This window comes from Oxyura jamaicensis, chromosome 1 (genome assembly GCF_011077185.1).
Source record: "Oxyura jamaicensis isolate SHBP4307 breed ruddy duck chromosome 1, BPBGC_Ojam_1.0, whole genome shotgun sequence".
Classification (NCBI taxonomy): Eukaryota; Metazoa; Chordata; class Aves; order Anseriformes; family Anatidae; genus Oxyura; species Oxyura jamaicensis.
In genome coordinates, this window is record NC_048893.1 from 76,754,266 (window position 1) to 76,766,800 (window position 12,535).

Sequence of the window (12,535 nt, forward strand, 5' to 3'; positions counted from 1 at the left end):
CTGGAGAAATGAACTGCAAAATAAAGTCTTTGATTTTATGGCAAGGCATCTGTAAGTACCCAGGAACTCAAAACTCCTGGTTATATATAGGCATATGGGCCACCATCTTGGGATGCTTCTTGTCTCCTCTATGCTTACTATATATTTTTACAGGACCTAAAAAAAGAGGAGCTAAGGTCCTTTTTTGGTTTATTTTCAGGAATTATGAGCAAAATGTGAACAAGAGAGAAAGCCAAACCCCATTTTATCTGCAAAGTATTCATTTTAGGTCCACCTTGCCTACTGGTCCTGGGGGTGAAGAGGGAGCACAGCTCTTCCAGAGATCATTGCTGCGTTAGTGAAGCCTCCGTGTGTTTTCTGGGGCTGAGAACTGGTCTTCCTTTCTTTATCTGTGGGAAGATGTTTCCTCCCTACCTTTCTTCTTACCTTTAACACTGCTGCCTCTCCAACACAGCCTCATAGGGAAGCTGTTTTTTTTTACCCATTCTGTTTGTTTGTTTTTTTTACTTTTATATTTTCCCCCTTTTCTTCTGGGCACACCACAGCAAGAGGTGCAGAAGAGAAGTTGTGTTCGGCTGTGCCCTGACACACCTCTGTGTGCTGGACAACCGTGTGTGCTCATGCGTGGGGTCACACCTGCCTGCCCAGGAGCCTGGGCAAAAGGCTCTGCACCCCTTATTTATGGCCAGTCTTCCTTGCACCACGTACAGCTCCAGGAGGTGCCCAAAAATTAAAATGCCATGATATGTGGTGATGAGAGGTGGCAAGAGTCTCTTTGAACTACTGTAATTTGGCTCTGAGAGGCGTGCATAAACACTTGTGGGAGAAGGCCAGAGAAAGAGTGCCAAGGAGAGAGGATAATCAGAAAGAGGGAGAGGCGGAACAGATATGAAAAGGTATGTTATGTGATCCCCTCCACGTGGTGATGAGCATCCCCAGCCTGTGACCTGCTCCAATGGTAGTTACAAATCTCTCTATGCCTACATGACAGCTCTGCTTCTCTTGCAGCTACTGCTGCTTTGCATCCCTTCCTGCTGGCTCCCTGCAGCTCTTCTCCAAGGGGTGAATCGTGGATTGGGTTGCAAGGGTGAGGGGGACCAGCCACGGTGCTGGGGAAATGTTTGCAATCTGGATTTTTATGCTGGAATTAGTATGCTGAAGTATTACATACCCATCCTCTCAGTTTGTCTTCTCACTTTGCTGGGGAGTGTTTGGGTCTGTCTGAAGCCTTAGCAATGCCCTAATAGCCTTCGTTGTAAGTGAATGGCTTCTGGGCAATGACTCAATTTGAGTGGCTGTCAGGGAAGAAGGAACCAACATGAAAGTTACCCCAAGACCCTTAGCTGGGGGTCCCACCCCTGAGTCCAGGTCCTGAGTTGCAAAATGGCCATGGTGCAGTGGCTGAAGCACATTTCGTGAGGCTGTCAGGAAGAGGTGTGTCAGCTCTCGTGCCAGCTTCACCTACTGGGGCTGGTGAGAGGTGCTTGGAGGAGCAGAAACTTTCTGTGAAAGCCAACACCTTGCACAGGCACTGCCACGGCTTGGGGTTGGCATGAATCTTGAGTTGCTGTGTGAGCTGTGTGCTGCTGATACCCCCTATCCCACACACAGAGGTAGGCTGTTTTGCCTGTGAGGTTGCTTACCCTTGCTCCATTTCAGACAACAAAGGCTGAAAATACTTCCCATAATTTCTGTTTGCTGTTGTCCGCAGAGCAGACAAGGTTTATTTTTGCAGCAATCTTCCAGTTGGAAAGCACCTTCGTTTGTGTAGCGTTCCTCCAGTAACGGAGTGGTGCGTGCCCTTTGAGCCCTGGAGGAGAGGCAAGATGTGACTGTGCTCTGCAGAAACACTGCACAATGCATCTGGAAGCATGTTCTCTGCTGATTCATTTAGTTAATGGTTCAGGAACAAAAGCCCTTTGTCTATGGATGACAAATAGCAGTCACATCATAACGCAAAAATCTTTGCTTTTTTTTTTTTTTTTTAATTGGTTTCCCACCCTCTCCAAGCTGCTTTACTGAGTCATTCCTCTGACTTATAATAGTGTTTTTAAACTTTGTCTGCACAAAGAGAGGAAATGGAGAGGGAATCCCCATCTCCCTGCCTCAGCATGGAAGAGGCTTTCCCTGTGCTGCTCCCATGGGAAAGCCGCTGCACTAGTGACAAGTGGGTGACTCATGAGGGGACTAGCATCTATATTAGCTGTGGTTACAAAGTGACTGACAACAGGCAGTCTCAGAAGGCTGTAACAGAGGTGGTTGCCCCAGACCCTCTGCAGATGCTGGGGGAGGAAAAAGCTAACAGCAGTGGGGCAAGTACCCCCCCCCCCTAAGTTGAGGCTTTTCTCTGAAAAGGGAGCTTTGGAAACTCCAGGGGTTGTATCAGACTACCAGCACCAGCTGTGCATGTCCAGAGGTGTCCTTTCAAGGGACTTGCTGAATAATGGTGGTGGCTAGGAATTAGGAGTGTGATGAGGAGTGCAATGTGGTCTTACACCTCTCCCAACATCCTGGGGTAACCACTCAATTAGTCATGGGATGAGAGGGAGGGACCTTGCACCAGTAAGTACCCAAACTCACTTTGTGTTCAGGGTTATGCTCAGTCTGCTTTCTGTGTCCTATATTTATTAATTTCCTGCAAAAAGCAGCTCTTTCTACCCCAAGCGTGAGCTAGCCTTGTTCAGTGGGCAGGGCACACAACCTGGAGGAGTGCGTGTGAATTCCTGGGGAGATAAAGCAACACGACCCCTCTGCCAGAAGATGCTTGACTATTTTAACATAAAAGGTCTTCCAGCAGTACTGCTGGCATTTTGGAAGGGAGGTGATGGCAAGTAGGAAAACCAGGAGGAGAAAGTGCCTCCTTCCAGCCTGGAGGATGGTAGCTAAGTCCTTCAGGGACTTAAAACACTCTGATGCTTCCTTTTGGCTGATTTTCCTGATTCCATGGTCAGCAGCCCTAGCTTTTGTGAATCCTGTTTTTAGGAGCATTTTATGTCTGGTGGCGATGGCTCCTCCTGTGAGTTTAGCTCTTGGTAAATAAGTGTGTGTGGGCAATGGTGAGACCAACACCCTTGCTGTCTGTCCCTCCCAGGCTGAGTAACTGTAAGCACAGGAAAAAGAAGTGTGTGGGTGGGGCGGCGGGCGGGGGGGCATGGAAGGGAGGAGAGCAAACTCCCTTCCTTGATGCTGTCAGGGGTTGTTCTAGGTTCTCTGAGTCCACAAATCCTTGAGAAGAGAAGGATCCAGGGAAACCTTATAGCAACCTTCCAGTACTTAAAGGGGGCTTACATGAGAGATGGGGAGGGGCTCTTTGTCAGGGGGTGTAGTCACAGAACAAGCAGTAATGGCTTTAAACTGAAAGAGGATAAATTCAGATTACATATTAGGAAGAAATTATTTCCAGGAACAGGGTGAGACACTGAAAGAGAAGCTGTGGATGCCCCATCCCAGGAGGTGTTCAAGGCCAGGCTGGATGGGGCTTTGAGCAACCTGAACAAGTGGGAGGTGTCCCTGCCCACGGCAGGGGGATTGGAACTAGATGATGTTTAAGGTCTCTTCCAACTGAAGCCATTCTGTAATTCTATGATAATCAGATAAATTAGGTTTCTGTTCCAGGAGCACTTTTTGCCCTCAAAGGTATTTGCACAAAAGGAGCCACAACATGGTTTTGATAACAAGGAGTTATTTAAGATAATAAAATTATTTAAGATAATAGAGCTGAGCATTCAAAAATTTGGAAAAGTTGCTGTGGAGGTGCAACCTGTATTCAGCCTCTCTTGTGCCTATGCATTATAATAGTGGGTGATCTTGTAATTACAGACTATTTTAGCTCAGAACCTCTGCCTCAGCCAGTGAGTAGCCAGTAATTTTGATTTTTTCTGTCTTTTCAGCTAGAGTGTGACGGAGGCCATATTTACTCCATGTAATCTTACTTCCTCGCTGAGTAGTTAATAATTCCCATGTGACATTTTGATGACGCATATAGCATTTTGGTGAGCATCCCACAGACGTGACAATATTCACATAATACGCTTCAGGAATAGGCACCACTACTGCAATTCTCTTCTGTATCTTTCCTTTACAGCTTGGGAGCTCAGGCACAAAAACAGTTAAGTTCAGATATAAGTACTTGGCATTGAACTGAGACAATAAAGCCATAATTCTCCAGGAGGTACAATGTTTTGTTGTGCATTGCTCTTAGAGACTTCAATTGCTGTCATGTGTGCCCAGCACTGCAGAAAAGTTAAGTACTTTACCTCAAACACATAGAAAATGAGGAATACAGTAAGAGGTCATGTGTGGGCCTAAAGCTGGGGCTCTGTCTAGTTTTGAGGACAACACTTTGTCTTCATCATGAGGTCACTCCTTCTCTTCCTTGAGTTCCTTGATATTAGCACCTCCAGTATGCTGCCAAAAGGGAAGCAGAGGTCTTGCAGACCTATATCACAGTGCATGAATACATGAGTCAGTTTTCTTTCATGTTTTTCATGTTAGCATCACGAGATTGTAATCTTAATGTAATTATTCTCTGCTCCTGAGGTGTTTTTGTTATTGTTGTTATTAAATAAATGGCAAAATCTACATTTCCCGATGTAGGGTTGTATTGGCACACATAACAATCATCGGAAGGTTGGAAACTTCGATATCATCATCTGAGCTAAAGAGCTTGCTGGTGGACCTTTTCATAGCACTGGTGTTTCAAGGCCTTTCTGTCTTTCATTCTGATCTTTTGCATAACAAGGTTGTTACATTTTCTCCCAGGTATTACCTGTTCCTGTCATTCCCCACACTCATCTTTGCCTTGTCAACTTAAAGATTTGTCTGAACTACAAATCCTGTACAAGTGTATCCCATACTTGTGCTCTGTATTTGTCCTCCTCACCCTAACACTGACCCTTTCTTCCATCCATAGTTTTTCTCCATTCCATTACTTTGATGCCAGAAAGGGAAGTAGGGTGGAAGAACTGTGTAGTGACACTGACCCCTACTTATCCACTTGGGGTTATAGTGGTTAGCATATTTTGAAGAAATTTCTCTAGCTTCTGCATGGCACAATTGAGGATTGGCACAAAGAAAGTTCACTGGCTACTCCAGGGTTCTTCATTTTTCTGCTGAAACAAAACAACAAAAATCAAAATTGTCCCAAAGCGAAGAGCATAACCCCCACGCTCACTGAACCATCTTGGCAATGTGGAGACCTGGCTGTTCTAACTATTTCCTTATAAAAGAGGTCATTGTATAAAATGCATGAAAGGTCTTGGAACTGGTATCTCCCTTCTCCCAGCTCCAGGAAGCGCTATAACCACTGAGCTGCGAAGTTATGCCTCTTTCTGAATGTCAAATTGTTCTGCATATTGCAACACCAGAACACTGATGAAGGTGTGGGCATGAGAAGACCTGCTCTCAGGGTTGCAGCAGAGCAAGCTGTTTCTGCATCTGGCACATTGCTCTGTTGTGTCTTGTGCAGTCTCTATAGGAACTTAGCAACACACCCAAGACAGTAAGTTTTACAATGTGACCATGGAGTATTTAGTGTAAAGGTGAGGGAATTAATATGAATTGGTTGACCAGAACAACTGACTAGAGATAGAGAAAAACCTCCCAAAGCCAAATCAGTAGCTTTTATACAGAGGATACCTCCCCTTCTGAGATAAGCAACAGGGCACTTGGGATGGGAGAACACCAGCAAGCATACAAAATGCCTGTCTCCCTTGATGGCCCTAACTCCAAATTACTCCAGAGCAAGACACCCTGGCTTTTGGAAATATCTGGGCAACAGCAACATTCACTGCCAGGGGAGGCTGGGTACTGCTGGGTGAGGTACAAGCAGGTTAACCACAAACTAGGACTGCTTTTATGGTTTTTCCTTGCAACCTTATGTTCCCACACTCCTCCCAAGGACAAGCCTTGCTTTAAGTCTTACTAGATTATTTTGTTTGTGTTTTATTGCCAAGCCTCGGGGTGGGCAGGGAAAAGACTAGGTAACTCTAAATGAAACCAGTAAATTTCCAGCGTGTTGTCTCACTGGAGGCAGCAAATAGGAAGCAGAGGGATATTTGCAGGCATTCCTGAAAGACACCTCAGGACATGTTTCAGGAGCCTGGGTGCTTTGTGGAAGCCTGAAATGGGTGTGCCAGGCCTGATGCTTTCAGATTTTAGCTCACAGGGAGATCCCCTAAGGAGGGCAGAGAGCCAGCTCTCCTCCATGCAGTGTACGGCCAATAGCACACAGACCAGAACTGGGGCATCTATCTGAAGAGGTGTGTATGTGTGAGGGATGGAGATGTTACGTCCCTTGGCTAACAGGGAGCTCTTGGGGCACCTCCCTCCTGTCGTGTCCTCAGAAAATGCATCATTGGCCTCTGGAGTTTGGCATTATGTCCTGTCCTCTGGGCACACCACAGCTGTTCATAAGCAGGCACACAGCAGCAACCTTCCCGGGGGGCAGGTGAGGCCATTTCCTCCAGGGGGAGCCCACGGCAAGAGACGCCCTACCCAGCTCCGACCAGGTTGAGAATATTTGTTTGGCATTAAAGGACTGCTGATGTTCCCAGGAAAAGCCTGATGGTTATCTACAGATGTTAGGTGTGTGTTGGGCTAAGTGCAGGTGAAGATTTTGAGCTGTGCACTTCCAGCGCTAGGGACGTGCTTAGGTGCCAGAGATCTTTGGTGGAGTCAGCTCCAGGTCCAGCATGAATATACAGATGAAGGTATTTCCCAGAAACCGTGCTCATTTCCTTTCTAAAAAGCAACAGGCACATCTCTAACAAAAAGCCCTTCATAACCCCATTGCCCACAAAACAAAGGCTATGCATCAATTAAATGGTTGCTAGACCTTTTATTTTTTTATTTTTTCCCTGCTAAGCTGTTTGTTTAAAATATTTGAAGTTTGCTGAAACTTTGGTTCATACGAAAAAAAAAAATCAACTTGAGGCAAGCAGCATCAAGAGTTCCATCCCAGACACTTGAATAATATGTAACAGGGTGTGATCACAAAACATGTGGAAGAATATATAAATGGATAGTAGCAGCTGCAGGGCTTCTTTTACAGGAAAATGTGACACAGCCTGTAAAGCAGAATACTTCTAGAAGGAAAAACTTCCAAACTTTTTAATGTAAGTTTAACCCAGGAGCAGAGAGGGTCTTTGCAGAAGCCCAGGGGGAGGGAAGGTTTGCTCACAGTCTAACAAAATGTTGTTGGAAGTGCATGGCTCCCTGTTTGGGAAGGGCTGTGGTAGCTCACATTTGCACAACAGGGAAAACACAGGAAGCAGCTTTCAAGATACGCTGACAGGATCAGGAAGGGGAACTGATAGCAGCAAAGTCTGCTTTTAATAACTGCAGTGCTAAGCCAAGAGTGGATCTAAGCTGGTCCTTGCTAAGAAGAGAAATTTACTCTTTCTAGTGGACCTTGGCATATGGGATTATCAGTCCCACCAAAGACAAAGGAACCTTGATGGGAACAGTTTGGCAAGTGGTACCTTTACTGGTGGTTCAGCTTTCTGCCCCATTTCCACTTTCAGTTTTGTTTTTCCATGATAACATTCTTGATCATGAACACTCTATCCTTCAGGAACCCATAAAAATACCACAAAAATGCTTATTGTTTTTCCATCAGTATGGTTGATCTAACCTTGGGTGCTAACTGACCAGAGCATCCCAAGGGAGAGGCGGAGGGCAGAGTCTACAGCTTCTCTTCTCAGAAAGCAGCTGAACAACAGCTGTGTCTGTGATAACTTTTCCCAGACAACTGCCCCATGTAAAAGACAATTGTTAAAGAACTTGCCAGAAGGGTGGTGAGGTATTTTCCCTATGTTTAATGCACTTGCTTTGGTCAGGAACAAATCCTTAGTTAGCCCAGAAGTGGTATAAGTTTCCAGGTACATAAAGAGAAATTCATTTTCAGTGAGGTCAATAACAAGTGGGGCACTACAGGTGCCTGCACGGAATTGTCCTGTTTAACATATTTGATAATCTTATAGAGATAATGGACTGCACTCTCCCTGTGCTTGCAGGTTACAGCAAACTGGGTAGACCAGTCAACATGCTTAAGGGCAGGGCTGTCATCCAGAGAAGTAGACATGCACGAGGAATGGGCCAACAGGGACCCTATGAAATTCAACAAGGGTAATTGCAAAGCCCTGCACCTGGGAAGAAGTAGCCCCACTACAGGTTGAGGACTGCCAGGTCAGGAGGTGGGCAGCTCTGCCGAGAAGGCCCTTCGTGTGGGGGGAGGTCTATGTAGACAGCAAGCTGAACATAAGCCAGGAGCATATCCTGGAAGCAAAAAACACCAGCAGCATCCCAGGCTACATCTGTAGGCTATACAAATAGTGGATTAAAGAAAATCATAATATTTGGCTTGTCAGCACTTAGTAGACTACATCCAAAATACAGTGCCCAGTTTTAGGTCCCCTTAATATCAGCCATTGACAAACTGGAGCGAGCTCAGTGGAGGACAACTGAGATGGTCAGCTTGCTGGAGCATATGCACTGTGAGATGATGTTGAGGGTGTAGTGTTTGTCCAAACTGGAGGAGACTGGAGTGGGTTGGGGGTGTGGAGACACACTCACCTAATAGCAGCCTTCCAATACCTGTGAGGAAGTTACCAAAAATAGAAAGCCATTTTATCTGTCCTCTCTCTTCAATACATTTATATTATATTTGCCACCTTCTGTTCTTGATTTATTTTTTATGTGCACACCATGCAAGAGCCTTCACCCATGTGTGGGGGAAGCCACAGATTGTGTGGGAAAGATAGGAGTGGGAAGAAAATCCCTTTCTGTCCCACAAACAGAATCTGAATGCTTACACAGCCTTCAAGAAAATTAAGAAAAAAACAGAAAAATACAAATTCACTGGGAATACAGTCACAGTGAATTGCAAAGGATTAATGAGTCCCATACAAGAAGGGGGCAAAACAGTAACTTCTATGGAGCACTGCCACTTTTAACATCTGACTGCACACTGTGCCCTGAACAGCCTCCACAGAGCATGTACAACTTGCTGAGAGCCAGCTCTATTTCCCCTCTTCCCCTGTGGCATGGCTGATGGTAGGATATGGTGGGATGTAACCTGACATTCTGAGGTGCCAACCTCCCTGCTGGCCCCTCACTCTGCTCAGCATCTCCCCTGTGAGTGGAACCATGCTGGACCACAGGGTGAGGCAGTGATGACAGAGCGAGGAACCCCAGCAGCAGAGGAATGTCAAGGATAGCAATTAGATGGATTATTTTAATTACAACTCTCAAAGGTTTGCAGCACTGAGGTGAGACTGTGGCTTTGGAAAAGACTGCTGAGCGCTGCCTCAGCTTTCCACAAGCAGAGGCGGTATGTGCATAAACTGAAGGTGCAGTTTGCATCAGGCTTCACCCATTTTCAAGCTGAAAAACCTGTCAAGCGGCTCAACTTCCCTGGCTCTCCTCCAGCCATATTCCTTCCTTGTTCCAAGCCCCAGAGCAGCATCTCAAAACAAACTCCTTGTTACCAGCAGGACCTGCCATGCTAATATTGATGCAGCAGGAGCCATTTCTTCAGTAGGACAGAGCAGCAGAAGCACAGCCATCCAGTGCGTGGCAAGTTCGGATTAAATGTCAATGTTGAGAACAAGGCATAAAAGGTCACTTCTCAGCCTGAATATCTATTCAACATTAAATAGGCAGTTAGAGAAGAGAAGCATTCAAGTGCCATGAATAGCTGCCTTGTGGATTCATTTTGTAGGAGCCATGCATATGGAAGCCTGCGTCCAGCAGTGGAAAATCTCACTAATCTATTTTTATCATTGCCAGCAAAGTCTGGCAGCTGTCTAGATGTTCTAGGTTCATTTAAAAGTGACTTTTGATAGGGTTCAAGGTCCTCAATGCTGACAGTTCAAATTAGGTCATTTCCTCAGAGCTGCCAACAGGCAGAAACTGAAGAGGTGGCTATCTTATAATCATCTTAATTATACAGTGGCTGTAGGCATAAACCATCCTTTAAACATAGAAACACAGTGAAACCCAGCCTGGACTGTGCTAAGTTTGTGCTTGTGCATGTTCTTCTCAGCTGGACAAGCAGCTGTCCCTGAGGGACAGCAACCCCCTCACAAAGCCCTCCCAGGAGCCCATGAGACATCCCCCAGAGATAGCAATCTGACTCATTTTTGTGATCAGCATCTTAGTCCTCACTTTTTTCCCTGCCCAGTTGGTCCTAGCCCAGCTCTGTGACATGCGCTTGGACCACAGATTTAGCCAGAAAACACTGGAGTAGTGGAGAGGTATGAGCAGTTCCTAAAAACTGTCTGCAAACATTTCAGTCTTTTGTCCTTATGGGTGGAGGGGACACAGGATAGTCCTGATCCAGATAACCTGTCAACATAAATCCATATTTTTGCTACTGAAGCAATTCCTTTCCCAAGTCACCCATAGACAACTACAGCTTCTCTCCACCCTTTACAAGTCTATTAATTGGTGAAATAGTCAGAACATTAGCCAATTGTTTCAAGTGTATAAAAAAGTGTCCAGTTAGATATATTCTCCCTCCTAATTTGTTAGGCTTGCACCTTTCTTTCCACTACTGCCAGCTTCTTCCCACATCCCATTTCTACATTTCAGTGACCCATTGTAATTTTTATTATACTTGATTCTATTTCTGGTGTGCTATGAGTCCTTTAAAGTGACAGCATGCTGTAATACAGAAGTCTTTCCCAGCTCTACTTTAGAAAGAAAAGCTCTTTTCCCAGTGATATATCCTGTTCCTGTGGAAAACCAGGTTCTCCCTACCTTGTTCCAACATTGCGGGCCACACAGCAAGCTTGAGACGGTTTCTGAGGCAGGCTAGGTCTGATTTGAAAGTATCTCTCTTCTGGTACAAATACCTCAGATCCCTGGATCAAGTCTTCCCAAGAACTTTTTAAAGTCCTTGCCATTTGGCCAAACATCTGTTTTCTTGAGCTTGTAGCAGGAGATATGTTGTTTCCTGGTACAAATTTCCATATTTTGTACACTTATTCTTCCCCACTGTCCTTGGCTAGCTTACAAGAAATTAATAGCCATATACTTTAGCAGTTTGGCTTTATCTTCCTTTATTTTCCTCACAGCAATGGAAAACAGGCAAAGCTGCAACCTCAGATTAATACAGTGCAAAACTCACCAATGCCTCCATACACACAAAACAGAAACCAGCAGCAAGCTGTGTTCTGCCACTTTGCCACATGCATTTTGGCATCATGCCATCTCTGCACATCATCCATTTGACAGTGCTACAGGCAGTGCTTTATGTTACTGCCTGACATAGGACTTATTCCTATGATCATCAATTAACACCTCTTGTGGTATCCCAGTCCAAGCAAGTATCTAGATCAGGGCTCCTGTTAGCCCCCAGCTCTTTGCTATCCACAAAGATTTCTCAGATGTAAATATATAAAATAAAGTGACACATTTGGCCACAATATCACTCCATGTTAAGCAAATTCAGTGCAAAGGATTAGCACCACATGTACTTAACTAAAAAAAAATAAATCACTTCTGTAAATAAAGCTACTTATGGCTTTTTCCTTTCTTCTAGTTGCTGATGGGGAAACTCGGATAGTGAAAAAGAGGCAAGGTATTTTAACTCTTGCACGTTTTCCCTTATGCTATAGACTTCACAATAGATACCACATTCCACCTCCAGCATTTTTCCTCCAGGCCTTATGAAAGTACTTGCTTCTCTGCTGAGCCAGCCACCCAGAACAGGCCTTTCACTAACAGTGGACTCAAGTGTCCTGACTCACTTCACACTTCCTTCACAACATTAGTTACTTCTGACATGGCATCTGCATGGAAAAAAAATTCACTCTAGCATTGCCTCAAATGCAGTGTTTTCCCTTCAGTAGTATAAGTCCCCATTGCCCCTTAACAGAAAGTCTGTTATCCCTATTGTACTCCTAAGACTCTACATATTACTATTCCACGCAGTATCCTGCTCCAGATTCAAGATAATCCTGACCTGATTTGAAGATGTGAACTCAGAGTCAGTGCTACAAACTTTTTATTTAAAAAAAACAAAAACATTGTCACCACTTAAAAACAAAGTTCTTCAGGAAAACGGACCCAGTTGCTACTTAAAGTCAGCTTCATCAGAAGTATTGATTTCTGAGAAATATCAATTCCAGACCAGCCTGCAGGTCTGAGGACTGCAACCAGGTTTTGCAACTGTAGCTTGTATTATTGCTAAAAGGAAACTATTGTTCAAGTAATCATCAGTAGATCCATGATAAAATATTTATCTAATTGTTGATTACTCTGAAAACATCATCTACACATACAGGATGCACAAAAAAGACTAAAGACTGTGCTGTAGTACTTTAAAAAAAAAAAAAAAAGGATGGGGTTGGCATCACTGCAGTGTGAAATGTTACCAGAAACACCGGAGTTAAGAAGGCAATGTGGTGAAGTAGAGATTAATGCACACAGGAAATCTAAATTCAGCTCCTGTAGAAAAAAGCAACAGTGGGAGGTGTAAGCTTAGTCTTCTGGCTATTCAATTGACTTCTATGCCAGTTTGAGAGCTTCC